Source organism: Sceloporus undulatus, chromosome 1 (assembly GCF_019175285.1).
Source record: "Sceloporus undulatus isolate JIND9_A2432 ecotype Alabama chromosome 1, SceUnd_v1.1, whole genome shotgun sequence".
NCBI classification, from domain to species: domain Eukaryota; kingdom Metazoa; phylum Chordata; class Lepidosauria; order Squamata; family Phrynosomatidae; genus Sceloporus; species Sceloporus undulatus.
In genome coordinates, this window is record NC_056522.1 from 198563731 (window position 1) to 198578435 (window position 14705).

General features: G+C 39.9%; 1 protein-coding gene across 8 annotated transcripts in view; it reads left to right on the forward strand.

Annotated features, from left to right (window-relative positions):
* The first annotated feature begins 12826 nt into the window (after window positions 1-12826).
* TFPI (tissue factor pathway inhibitor) overlaps window positions 12827-14705 on the forward strand; it is a 55096-nt gene continuing 53217 nt past the window's right edge. Inside the window, exon 1 of one of the 8 annotated variants that reach the window (XM_042445024.1) lies at window positions 12827-13337. The gene's annotated coding sequence lies outside the window, so the exon portion shown is untranslated. The remainder of the gene's footprint in view (window positions 13338-14705) is intronic. The other 7 variants (XM_042445023.1, XM_042445022.1, XM_042445026.1 and 4 more) reach the window with 7 other exon arrangements.

A 14705-nucleotide genomic window follows, 5' to 3' on the forward strand; every position in this document is an offset into this window, starting at 1 on the left:
TGCTGCCCCTCACATTTACAGCGCTATAGAAATAAACTATAATAATAATAAAGGTGGGTCCACACTAGGAAAATAAATAAATAAATCTATACTCACCTCAGTTTTGGTGCTTTAGGAGCACACAGTATACAACCATTTTCACCGTGAAAGCACTTATTTTAGGCTGTAATGTAATTTAGATTTAAAAAATCACTTTTTACTTCACAGTTTAAGGAAAACCTGGATGTTTTACACATGTGCCCTGTTCCCTAATGTGGGTCTGGGTGGAATTGGAGTGATGTTGTATGGTGTGGGACAGAGGACAGGACGTGTTTGTGGATTATTACCTAGGTCCAGAAAGAGTTACTTAGGTTTCAAAGGAAAGACATCACTCTTAAAAGTAGAAAACTCCTTTTTTTCCCCTGTTATTTTTTGAAATAGGAATGTTTTGAAAAAAATGGATGGCGCTGAATACAGCCCAGAGGCCACATTTTGACCACCATTGTCTACGATGTGTAGGTAAACCCCCTCCTTCTCAAAGCTGGTTGGGATCCTTTATTCTGTTTGTGGCCTTAGATCTGTCTGAAACTGAATGGTGATGCTTCAGACACTGGGCAATGTGCATAATAGCTATTGAGAAGATGTGATAGTTCTAAGTGCCCTTAAGTCATTTCTGACTTCTAGCAACCCTAAGGGAAACATATCAGAGGGAGTTTGCTTTTGTCATCCTCTGAGGCTGAGAGAGTGTGACTTGCCCAAGTTCACCCAATAGGTTTCTGTGTTTGAACTGAAAGTTGAACCCTGGTCTCCAAAGTCATAGTCCAAAGCTTTAAAAATACTCACTATACCACAATGCCTGTTATCCCACAGAAATCAGTTGAGCTTACTACAAAGTAATGATAGGGCTATATACCATCCAACATCCCAGAGAAAAGCTGCTCAGAAGTTATTTCCTCACTTTCTCAACTAAATCTACAGTTTTCATCCCTCAAGTCATCCTGATCTACTGAGATATATTTACAGTAGCAGCAGAGATATACTTTACCAAGGATGCTTACTATGTTTAATAATACAGAAACTTTTCACATAAAGGTAAAACACCATGAAGATACAGTCTTTAAAGGATTTCATCTGCTTAATTGTTTCCATCCTGTGCCAACACCAGGGACATTCTTTGAAGTAAATGGAGTGATTTTAAGGAGCCATTAAGAAAATGGGTCACTTTAAAGAAGCTATTTCATGGAATCTAGCAGTTTAGATAAAGCACTAGTGAGAGCCAAGATACTTAAATAACTGTATTCCCTGTACTCATTTTTAAGGTTACACTGTGATCCTCCTGTTATCAAGGTAAAGGGCCACTAACCTGGTCAAAGACCTATCTCATTCAGAATTCTGTTTAGAGAGAGGCCAACCACATACCTAAGGAAAACCCACAACTGAACAAACACAATGGCAATTACAAAGCATACAGTACATACATATTCCCCCCATCCCAACAGATGCAACACACAAATAAAGAAATCACTTCCTACAGTCCCATTGGGTATAGGATCTAGGAATGAATTTCTGAACTACTCAACAGATTGGTGGAGTTTCAGGGTTTGTATCCCATGCTAGATATGTAGCCACATGTATGTTGGATGTAATGCCATCCCCTTTCTGCCACCTCAAAATGCCCTAAGAGCACCTTATCCTGGCTTTCAAGAGGACACTTAAGTAAAAAGTAGAGAAAGTAAAAAGTAAAAAATAATAACCATAATGGGTTTACATAAATTCAACCTAGATAGTGAGGAAAACAAACTAGTTAAAGATTTCCTATACCTTGGATCAAACACTGATCAGAATGGAGACTGCCGTCAAGAAATTAGAAGATTAGGAATGGGAAGGGCAACTATGAAGGAACTAGATAAAATTCTAAAGTGTAAAGATATCTATCTGAATACTAAAGTAAGAATTGTCCAAGCTTTGTATTTCCCAGCAACATGTACAAATGTGAGACATGGACAGTGAAGAAAGTGGATAGGAAGTAAATGAACTCATTTCAGATATGATGCTGGAGAAGAGTGCTGAGGGTATTGTGGATGGCCAAAAAGACAAAAAAATGGGTCCTGGAACAAATCAAGCCTGAACTCTCCCTGGAAGTCAAGATGACTGCCATATATACTCATCTATAAGTTGAAAACATTATGTCCAAAAATTGACCCCAAAATCCCAGGTCAATTTATTTATGGGTCAGTAAGGTAATGCAATAATAGCTCTTTCAGATTTCCCCATATCATTGGGAGAGCAGTTTCTTTCTCTCTTGAGCCAAACAGAAAGAGTCCTGGGTGATTGATGCGGTTAAACAAAGTTCCTCTCTCGCCACTGACTGGGGAGTGAAGGCTGACATGCTGAAGCGAAAAGCATCAATTAGAGTCCCTCTTGCCACATGCACACATACACACACTGAAGGAGCTTCCATGTTTTATGCTCCATTTATCCATGGGTCATGGAAAAATCCATAATTCTGGACCCCAAACCTGCCCTCGACTTATACGTGAGTTCGACTTTTGGCCAGTATATATGATACATTGAGGCTGGCATACTTGGCCACATCTTGAAAAGGCACAATTCATTAGAAAAGACAATGCTGAGAGAGAAAGACTGCATACCAGATTCAACTAGGGAGGTCGCTGGCCTGAACCTGCAGGATCTGAGCAGAGAAGGTGAGAACAGGGAGTCATAGAGATGTCTCATTCACAGGGTTGCAATAAGTCGAAGATGACTCGAAGGCTGCCAATAACAAGATAGAAGATAATCTCTCTATTCAGTTTTATTACATTTGTCTGAATTTCTCTGGATTTACTTCTTCGTCTTATTTGGGAGACTTTGGCGGGATTATTTTTTTTCTCCACAAAATGCTGAGCATTTTTTTAAAAAATTACAATTAATTGTGCATTTATTTACTTATTTTTCCTAATTTTCCCCCAAGCATATTTGTGCATATTTTTCAGTTCTACCTATTTCAGGCTGTGTATATTGTTTTCTTTATCAATGTTTTCTCTAAAATGCTATATAATTATTAAAGATATAGAAACTGATGAGGCAAAGTGGAATGTGCAAAGACACTATTAAGAATAACAAATCCAATAAAATTCTTTATCATCCACAGTCCACGCACAAGGTAATACATATTAGTCTCTTTCTGTGCTTTCCATGTTTAGGAGTTTTAAGGACCAGAACCTGGAAAACTTAACCCCAGCCAGTATAACCAGTTGCGGTCCAAAATAAGAATGGTGTACCCTCTTTGTACGGTATCTTCTCTGGCGCATTTGTGGTCCCATTTCTAAAATGTGTCTGAGCTGCACTTCTGGAAAATTGTCAGATAGCCTGTGCTGGTGTTTTGAGTCTTAGAAGGACAGAAAGAATTAGAAAAGTTGCTAACACGTTGTTATTCAAAGTACCAGATACCGCAGTGCACATATCGGAATTTCCCTACTGTAAATTTCTGTCTTCCCTTCCAGTCTCTTAAAGGGATTTTGCTGCCCAATACAGACCCATCCTAATGAAGAAAAATTCAGGAAAATAAAATATTCAAATTAACTAAATGTGAGCTTTCTTATCCTAGCCAGCTACTGTGCAGAAAAAGGCAATGCCTTGCCATGCAGAAGTGGTCATTTTCACACTAAATATGTGGTACCATTGGCCTTCCATATACACAGGCAGGATACACACCGCCATATAGTACGTATTGTATACGAACGAGGGTTAGGGGTGGGTGGTGCACCCACACACCCCTAACCCTAGTACGTATACAATACATACAAGATGGCGGCGCCCCTTCCACATGGGCGCCGCCATCTTTACGTACTGAACGCATAGTGTCCAGACGTGTCGCGGCACCTATGACGTCACGAATGCGCCAGCGGCGCTTCGCGACGTCATCAGTGCGCTGCAAGAAGAAGCTCCAAAATGGAGCTTCTTTTTTGCTCCGCGCGGGAGCCGCGCGGTTTGGCTGCTGCAGCTCCCACGCGGAGCAAATGGCGCCGGCAGGGAAGCACCGCAAAGCGGCGGTTTGTATCCCGCCATAGATTTTTATCCACAGATTGGTCCATCCATGCTTCAAAATGTATGTTTTTTAAATCCCAAAAGCAAACCTTGATTTTGCCATTTTATATAAAGACAACATGTTACTATGCCATTGCATTTAACAGGACTTGAGCCTCCACAGATTTTAGTATCTATGTGGGAATGTTTTTGTTGTTGTATGCCTTCAAGTCTTTTCTGACCCATGGAGACCTTTAGGTGAATCTATCATGGTTTTTCTTTCAAGATTTGTTCAGAGGAGATTTGGCTTTTCCTTCCTCTGAGACTGAGACCGTGTGACTTGCCCAAAGTCACACACTGGGTTTCATGGCTCAGTAGGGAATTGAACCTTGATCTTCAGAGTTGTAATCCAACACTCAAACCCATGTGCTACACTGGCTCTTCTGGAACCAAACTGCAGTGGACACCAAGGACTCAGTGTAGTCTATATGAGTTTAAAATCTTTCTTTTTCATTTCAGGCCTTCTGGAAAACTAGAATTCTTTAAAGTCCCAGCTTATGAAAAATGAAGCAAACTGTGGCCCTGGTATATTTACAACAAAGCAAACCAGCATGCTGAGTTTGGACATCACAATAAACAAACTATAGACAGAAAGTTTGTTATGTGTTGAGTCAGTGGTTGTGCAGAACAACCCTGAAGGGGCAGCCTGCAGCCACCTCCATCTTTGCCAGATCGGGGCCATGGAAACTGCATGCTATGGCCCTAATCTGGCCTTTCCGTGGTGTAAAAAGGAGCCACAAAAAGCATCCCAGAAAGGGCACCATAGCCACCAGTGCCACAGCTTTACACCGCTCCTTTAGTGCTGTGTCATCTAGTGCCAGAGGAGTACCGTGATGCTGCACACCATGTGGTGCAGAGCACTGCGTCACACCGGCCTGGGGGCAGAGTCATGGCATACGTCATGTAGATGCACATTTAGGCAAAGTGTTCCAGCCTTATCCCTAGCTAGCCCCCTTTTAACAAATTCTGGTTTACTATTGCATTCAAACAATTCAGTCAATAAAACTCAGTAACATTGTGGCACTGATGCAAAATGTTCAAACAGCTTTGTTAGAAATGCTGTAGAATGTTATTTTCTTCAGTTACTCTTATTTAAGGCTAAACTGATCATACTAGTGCCACCCCTTCTGAAGACAGATTAGGGCCACAGCAACCAGACGCTGTGGCCCCAATCTTCCTTGAAGCTGGCCAAAAAGGAGCAGCAAAGAGCTGCTCTTTTTCGGCCAGCAAAAAGCTGACTTTTCACATCCCACCATGGCCAGAAGCTAGCTTTAAGACATTCTAGCAGCATGTGGTGTATAAATGCAGTGTGGCCAAAGTACCTTGAAGCCACCCATGTGTAAATGGCCAGAGCGACTTCAGGATGTGCGGTATATAAACACTGCACTCCAAAGCCACCTGGACGGTGGTGCAAAAGAGCCATCTATTTCAGTCCCTGGTGCTTTCTTCTCTTTAGCTGTCACCTAGCAGTAGCCAATTAATCTGGCTGAAAGCACTTGGAGAAATGGGAAGGAGATCCATTCAATGGACTCTTCTGACTAACTGGCTCCATCAGTCCCCCACCTTACTTCCAGCTGGTCATTATAACAACTTCATTTAAGAACTTAGGGCACTGGTACCTAAATTGGCTTATTTTCCTTTTTCTTTGTCCAAGGCTGAATCTGCACTGAAGAATTAGTGCAGTTAGACACTGCTTTAACTGTGATAGCTTAATGCTGTGGAATTTTGGGATTTGTAGTTTTGTGAGATCTTTAGCCTTCTCTGTCAGAGAGCTCTGGTTCCACAACAAACTTCAAATCCCAAGGTTCTATAGGATGAAGCCATGCTAGTTAAAGTGGTGTCCAACTGAATTAATTCTGCAATGTGGTAGCATCCTCTCTTCCCTTTTGGGTTATATCATTTGGATGGCAAGCCTGAAGAAAGGCTTTTTTCTTCCTTATGTAATCTTCTGGGAATCTCGTCATTGGAATGGTAGGGAAGATGTTCTAACTTTAGAAATTAATAAAACATAACAAAATATTATGCACAGATGCCAGTGTAAATACCTAGTGACTTTTCCAGGGTGTCCATGCTGGCTCAAGGATGTTGGGAACTGTAGTCCACAAAATATAATTTTCCCAAGCTCCGAGTACACGTGCCAATAAAAAAGAAACACATCTACTAAAACTCCAGAATAATGGCAGTACAATATTGCTGATTTAATTACATTTTAATTCACATAGTTATTAGGGTCAAAGTTCTATGTAATATTGCGAAGACAGAAATCAGGATTTGTCTGAAGCAGTATTTGCTATATCTTTAAGTGAACTAAAGAATTGTGACAATAAAAGCTGACAGTAGAGGGCCACAAAAGATAACAAATGTCTTTGTTGGAAGACAGAAATACAAAATGCTGGAAGCAAGCGACACTTAACTTTGTAGTAGTACCCAACATACTGGTCTTCCATACTGAAATTCCCATCTCATGGTTGTTTTTACTTCCAGCAGTATCCCAGACTCAATTTTACTTCTCAGTCACATACCCAAATACTTCCCACCATCCATGTATAAAAAGAAACCAGGATTGTAATTTCAAAGAAAGAGCAATGTGTAGGGGAAGGATTAAGCACTCCCAGGTATGTGTTCAAATGTGGTCTGTTGAAGTTTTGTCATATTGTACTACAAAGTACAAATGATGCACCGCAGAAACATCATGACGCCACCCACCATCTGGGCAGGGGGCGGCAAGGTGCCAGTTCAGGGCCGGAGTCAAGGTGGGCGGTCACCATGCCCCCACTCCACTCCAATGCCAGTGTTTCTTGCCGGTCTGTACAACCCCTTTGTAGCATTTGAGCTCAGTGGGTGGAAATCTGCAAGAAATTTTATAACATAACTGAAGAACTGAATGCAAAAAGAAAGGCCATTATTGTTTTGGTCCAACTGATAAAAGATCAAGCAATGATTTATTTGGACCAAATGGCATTCTCTCACATGTTCTTAAAAACTCAAATGTAAAACTGACTAAAATATATGACATCAATTAAAATAAAATAACAGGTTTATTTACTCAGATGTTGTCTTATTGAATTCTATAGCATTGCAGCCTAATATATCCTTCTTATTGTGTGTGTGCATATGTGTGTGTGTGTGTGTGTGTGAGAGAGAGAGAGAGAGAGAGAAAGAGAGAGAGAGCTCTACCACACCGTATAAAATAATTCTTTCTGCATGCCTGTGTCTTTGGTGGAATGACAGTTTCAGCACAATGAAGGGTTAATACAGTTAGGAAGTAGTTAGGCTTGCTAAACACATACATCCCTCAACATAAAAGGTTCTGTGGTTTTATGGCCAACAAATATGTGTGTGTGGTTTAATATGCTAGGGCTTTGTGAGGGTTTGGTTTTTTGTTTTGTTTTGTTTGGCACATTAATCCTGAATTACTGTATAGCCCAACAGCAAGCCTTTCATCCAAGCTGGGGATCTTGCTCTCCCCTAGAGAGATCTGAAAGGATGCCATATAGCCTCTGACTTTCATTCTACACTTGAGGTCCCCCAAAAGGAATTCACTCTTTGTTTTTCTTTTTATCAGTCTTCACAGTTCCTTGCTCCTTCTGGCATCCCCCATGAAATATCTGTATATAGTCAAAATAAATAATTCACTCAATGCTGTGATCCTGTGGAGATTTTTATTTCATCTCCCAATGCCTGCCTGAAATCAAGGTATGAAATGTTTCAGGTTCCCAGGGTTTCTGCTTATTCAGGCTTAAAACACATCTTGTATTTTATTTCTTTTAATCCCTTCACCTTTTCTTTTTCAGATTTATTCTGTGTGCCCAAGCTCTATTATTCCATTTGTGACTTTGCAAGACAGTTGTGTGGGGTGTGGGGAGAAACCAATTAGCATCTGGACAAATGTTCTCAACTAAAATAAGGGGATCTTTTTGATTCTTGGGAAATGGTGCTGTCATTTTATACTCTCCTGCTGCCTTGGGTAAGTAAGGGTGAGGAAGAAAATTTTGCAACTTAAAATTGAACCATTTCTTTGATATTGGTCCAAAACACACTGCAGAAATAATCCAATTTGACACCACCTTGATTGCCATGTTATGCCCAAGTTTGTAAAGGGCAAACTGTTTATCCTGAGAGCGTGTAGTGAAAATCTCCCTCTCCATGGACTTATTCACAGCAGGGCTGACACAGACAGTGAGACACCAAATTTGGTTTTAAACACTATGCATGTAACATTTATTGAATCACAAAAGTAACACAAACATTGATTATCAAGAGCTCTTTCACTCACATATTCAAACAATACTCACACAACTTCCACCGAACATTGATCAGTTGTTCTCGAAATCTGGGGATGACACCGTTGCCGTGGGTGATGCCAACAAAATGGAGATGAAAGTCCAGGGTCTTTATACTTTTTCTTCTCTCTGGCATTTGGCTGCTGAAGTCTTGCAATATTGCAGCCCATTACTCAACTTCCTCTTCTGGGAGGACAGACAGGTTGTTCAGATCAGTCCATGTTCAAAGCAACTCGTTCTGTTCAAAGCCCTCCATTGTCCTGTCAGTTCCTCATCATGGCGACTCGGGAGATAAGGTTCTTCCCAGTCATGGTTCGTCACACCTGGACGGCACCCCGCTTCAGCTTCCAAGTTTTCAGACTTTCCTCGCCTCGGTTGCCAAATACCTTCGTCACATCAATGCTTTGCACGGACCCATCTTGTCTGGTCCTTTAGCTATGTTTAAAGCACAATTCCTTCGTTCTTCAGCTCTGGGTTTAAGTCAGAACTCACTCATTCGTCTTACAGCCATGACTCAGTGCTATGGAATTCTGGGAATTCTACAGTGGGACCTCGGTATCCATGGGCTTGCCATCTGAAGATTTAAGCTTCCGCAGACAGAAAACCCCCATTGTCCCCAGTGGCAGTGTGTGCACACAGCCGTGCAACCATTAGGGACAATAGGACTTCAGGTAATTCCCTGTTGTTTTGAAGTCCCGTTGTCCTCAATGGCAGTACAGCCACATGCATGCACTACCATTGAGGACAATGGGACTTGAGTCCCCACATTTTTGGTATCCATGGGGAGGAGGTTCAGAACAGATTTCCCAGGGATACAGAGATACCACTGTAGTTTATTGCAGAACAAGAATTATTTGACAAAAAGGCTAAAGGTCTCACAAAATTACAGTTCCCACAATTCCTTAGCATTGGGCTAGGACAGTTAAAGTGTTCTCAAAATAGATTATTTCTGCAGTGTGTGTTTTGGACCATTGTTCAGCTTTCATTACATCATCACAATACTATGCCATTTAAAAAAAGTAATGGGGTTTGATCACACTAATAGTGTTTGCTGTTACAGTGGACCGTTGTTATCCACTGGTGTTTGGTTCCAGGAACCCCCGTGAATAACAAAATCTGTGTATGCTCAGGTCTCATTAAATACAATGGCATAGCAAAATGGTGTCCCTTATATAAAATGGGAAAATCAAGGTTTGATACTTGAAATTTATATTTTTTTTGAATATTTTCAAGCCATGTATGCTTGAATCCGTGTATAAAAAATCCGTGTATAAGGAGGGCCAACTGTAGTATCTTTGACTCTGCCTCTTCCATCCTCTCCTGACCCGCCACCTTTTTCACTGTGTGTTTAAAAACTTGAAAGTAATGCATTGCAGGCAAATTACAAATACAAATACAAAATTGTGGTAGGAAAGAGATCTCTTTTCCCAGCACTGCTCACAGCACTAAGGAAAGTCAGTATGTCTTTCCCCAACAGTGAGTTCCTCCTTCCCTCAAAATGTCTCTCCCTTTTAAAAAGACTTACTACAGTACTGGAGGGAGAAATAACAAGGTCTTATTTTTTTTAGTGGGTTCATGAGGTATTAATTGTGTTTAGTATTTTAACATACTGTAAAGCGCCTCTAACCTTGAGGAGAGGAAGGAAAGAAATAAAATTTATTATTATTATTATTATTATTATTATTATTATTATTATTATTATTATTATTATTGTCATCACCATTGCCGCCACCATCTCTGTTCACTGGAATCTGCTAATCCAGATGTGGACATCCTATCATCCAATGGTCCAGAGATTTTTCATTCTTCTACTATGAGGCTGAACAACACTGGCACAGTGTCGGGAATGAAATCTCATATCAGTTCCAATTTTTCACAGTTAAAACCAGGAAAACACATGACATTTGTTTACATCTGTTGATATATTAAGCACCTCTACCATCTTATCTCACTCACTCCTTCCCACCCTTCCTTGGTATTCACTGCAATCACCCGTTATGTTCTGGCTCCTTCTGAAACAAATTCCCCACTGAACCTTTCTTTTTTCATCTCATATTGGATCTGACTGGATTAATAGAACAGCTTCCACTAAACACATTCTATGATTTTTACTCTTTAGATAAATATGCAGGGAAGGAACAGAGAAGAAGAGAAGCTTTTCTCCTAGTATTTTGTATCTGAATGAGGACCAAACTACATGTTCCATTAAATACATACTGATTTTTAATGTATTTTTCTGAGGATGGGGAGTAGATTACATATATTCAATTTGAGACCACAGTGCACAAGGAGAGTGCATTGATTCCTTTATCAGCTCATCAAAAATTGGCATTGCCCTTTCCATGACAAATATCCAAATACCCTTTGATGATTTCTATAGGGCTTCGGGATTTCGAGAGATTTAATCCTCTTTTGTACAGTGTTGTCCTGATCTTCATCCACAAGCAGCTTTACTGGACAAAGTCTAGTCTGGTCCTGGGTCAAGGATGTGAAGAATTATTCAAAATTACTCATTTCATGCTGAGACACCTTGTCAAGAAATTAAGATCCCCTTAGAAATTTCTTATCTCCAGCTTGAGAGCAAAAATATGACACTTCTATATATTTGTTCCTCAGGATTTTGGCAGTTTGCACAAGATATCTCTGAAACAAACTAGCCTATTTTCTGTTTGAAAAGCAAAGCACATAGAGTGACCAGTACATGATAGGCTTATTGATCAAAATAGTTGCAGGCAACCCACACAGTTCTTTTAAAAATGCAAAAGAGAATTGTGAAAGAATTCATCAGCTACTTTGGAACAAAGTGCTTTGTGTCAGTACAGGCTTTCAGCTATCTCAGGCTGCATCCGCACTGCAGAAATAATCCATTTTGACACCACTTTAACTGCTTTGTCTGAATGCTATGGAATTCTGGGAACCATAGTTTGTTGTGGCACCAGAGTGCTCTGACAGAGAAGGTTGAATGTCTCACAAAACTACAATTCCCAGAATCTCATAGCATTGAGCCATGGCAGTTAAAGCAGTGTCAAACAGGATTATTTTTGCAATGCAGACACAGCCTTTAGGCCCTTCTTCAGGTGAACTGATGGAGTTGCAAGCACAGCCACAGGTATGTTGGAGTTACAAACTTGTGAGCGACAAAGACAGCATATAATAGAGAGATGGAAAGTATTCCAAGTCCATGCAACAAGGCAGCAGCAATTATTCATGAGGTTTTTGTGTATGTGCCCCCACACATGTCCAAACATTCTTACAAGTGTGAATACTCTCACCAACAATGGACAAAAATATATCCATGATGGAGGGGGAGAGAAAAATGCTGAGTTTTCTTGTTCTTATGAGCAATCCTGAGACAAGTGTGGATCTGCATTTCTTATTCACTCATAAGAACTAATGTTGGGATGCATGCACATGCTTTTAGAGAGCTTAGAAGTAGAAAATCAGAACTGAAGAGCTTCAAATAAGTAAGCAAGTAAGTAAGTTTAATATTGTCATTTCAAATCATATCATAAAACATTAGGAATACATAGTAGTTAAAACATCAACTTCAAAAATAATTATAGGTTAAAAATGGGAGCACATAGTTGTTGTTTTTTAATACACACACACACACACACATAAAATCTAAAATGCCTACTAGAATTTGGTCAAAGATTTATCAGGTACAGCTCTCTTTTTAATTTTAAGAACTAACAGAAGTAAAAACAGTCACTTGGTAAAAAACACACAGGATCACATCTGCCAGTAAATGGTTGATGCACTCCCTTTCAGACCCTGAGGATTTTAACAATAATCTGGCTCAGAAATGTTACTGTATGTTATTGCTTCCTCATGTTACTGTAGAAAGGACACCATAAAACATAATGTGTAACACGTACATGCATATATATATATATATATATATGCAAGTTGGGTGAGAATTTCATTTCAGCTTGGCTTTCATATGAATTCACCAAACGTCACACATTTTTTCATATTTGGAAAAAAAAGCAATTAAGAGAAAACTGGCATGAATGTAGGAGAAAATGAAATAAGCAAATTTCATCCATCCAGTTTTTGAGTGCTTAGCTCTTAAAAATAGAGGTTGAATTTTTATATTCAGCATATTTATATTGCTGAATTAGGATTGCTACCTTTTGTTTGTTTGTTTGTTTCAGAGGATTCTTCATCTTTAACACCTTAATGACTGGAAGGTGAAAGATGGTTCTCTCTATAATAAGAACAGCAATGCCAACAGAAAATGCAAGTACCAGTGCAAAAGAAGGAGTGTTTATTTTCATTTTTGTCTTGGAGCTTATACTAACATTTGCTCATCATGTTTTGGGGAAGAAGTTCATAAGTTCTGCAAGCGGGTTTTCCCATTCTCAGGGTATGCTTTAGCAGTATAGCTATTTTTGGAAGACATCCCCAACATCCTCTTGAAAAAGCAAAACAGGAAGAGTAAAATACAAGCTGTCCCTGTTAAACCAGAGATGGTCGGAATTCACGGAATCCAACAACAGGCAACCCAAGTCTGAACATGCTGTCATGCAATGTTTAGCATGGGACTAAAGATCTGTTTTATATTAACTCTTTGAGACACAAATTGGTAAAGAGGGAGTCAGACAGTGTCTGTGAATGCAGCAGAGACTAGTCAGACGTCCTTTGTTCATCCTGCTTCTCATATGTGAGAGATCTGCTATTATACTAGAATGCTTGTAGGGATCTTCTAAACACAGGAAGGGTCACTGTGCTTTCAACAGGAAACAGCTGACCCTTTGGAATCCTGGAGTCACTCCGGAGCAAGAAGGGGAAAACCTCAGAGCTGAATAACCACATCAGGCTCTTGCAGTTCTACCAACAGCTCAAGCGGGAGGATCAGATTATCTCTGCTTCTTGCTTTTTGGCCCCAAGGCCCTACTTCTGGAACTGGAAGGCGAAGAAGTAAACAGAACACTCCTTCAGGAATTATCTCATTCCTTTTTGGAAAGCAGTTTAGCCCTGCAAACTGTGAGTATCTGGGAACAGTCACTCTATTTCAAAGTGTTTCTTAGGCTGGAGAAGTATTTCTTTTCCCTGGGTGGATGACAGAAATTTGGTTGTGGATCTTGTTATTGTGATTGGTTCACCATGTATTAGGTGCTTGATTTAAGGGTACAATAATATGTCTGTATTTCTAGACTCATTAAATTCTGGCACATCTTAGAATACAAGTTTAGAATTGTATTTATAAGTGAATGTATGCACACAAAGAAAGCTGTTACGGAAGGGCAGGCATTGAACTCTGGAGTGCTTGAGGAATAAAGTAATAATCATGATTGGGAATGTGGTTGTGTAAGTGCAGCAAAATCCTAACTGTTGTGCCTCTGAATTCTATTAGGGTCCCCTAGTCCTATGTAAATGTGAATAGGTATAAGTCTTAATAAAGTTGTGGCACGCTGTGGTCAGCTCTTGAAAAGAAAAGGTTGTCAAGGGTGGCAGCATCTATAGTGCAGAATGAATGCAGTTTGACACCACTTCAACTGACATAGCTCAATGCTATGGAACTGAAACTGATTTTAAAAAACATTTATATTCTGTTTTGAATAAATTGTAAGATGTATGAGCATGCCTTTTTGTTAGCCAAAGATCTAAAGGCTTTTCACTTACTTAGACTGGCATAAAATGAATAGACTTCTTCTTACAAAGGTATTTCAGTATACAGGAACACTTTAGTAAATGTGCAGAAGGTTCCAAAATCTCAAATAATTTTCTCTTACAAAATCTTTGAAGTCTATATTCTGTGACAAAACTTTCAGATGACCAATTTATCAGATTAAAACCTCTGGAGTAGTCACTCTGTACAGCTTCAATTAAAATATTGCCACTGGAAGGCTGACTTTAGCACATTTATATCACCTCGAAAACACTTTCATTGCCATATCTCCATGCTATAGATCCCTGTGGTTTTGTAATTTTTGTGAGATCCCTAGAGTAATCTGCAGCACTAGAGCTCTGATTACCAGAGTGCACTGCAAATGCCAGGATTCCATAGGATGGAGGCAAAACAGTTATTGTCAAACTGCTTAATTCTTCAGTGCCTCAAACTGAGGCAGCTGCCTAAGACAACAGATGCTAGGAGACAGGAAGAATCAGGAAAGGGATGGACCTTTGTGTGTCACATGGCCTGTTTTGTTCATCCTAAGGTAGCCGACTGTCTTCTATTGCAGTGAGGATAGTATCTTGTTACAACTTCTGTTGTACGAATTCAAGTAAGATTCTGTCACTAGTTGTCTTGGCTTCTGTATGTGGATTTTAAAATAGGGGGTGGCATCTTGTCCTTCTTTTCCAGCATCTAGTTTACTTGAGCTGGCCTTGATCCTGTGGCTTGCTCCTCAT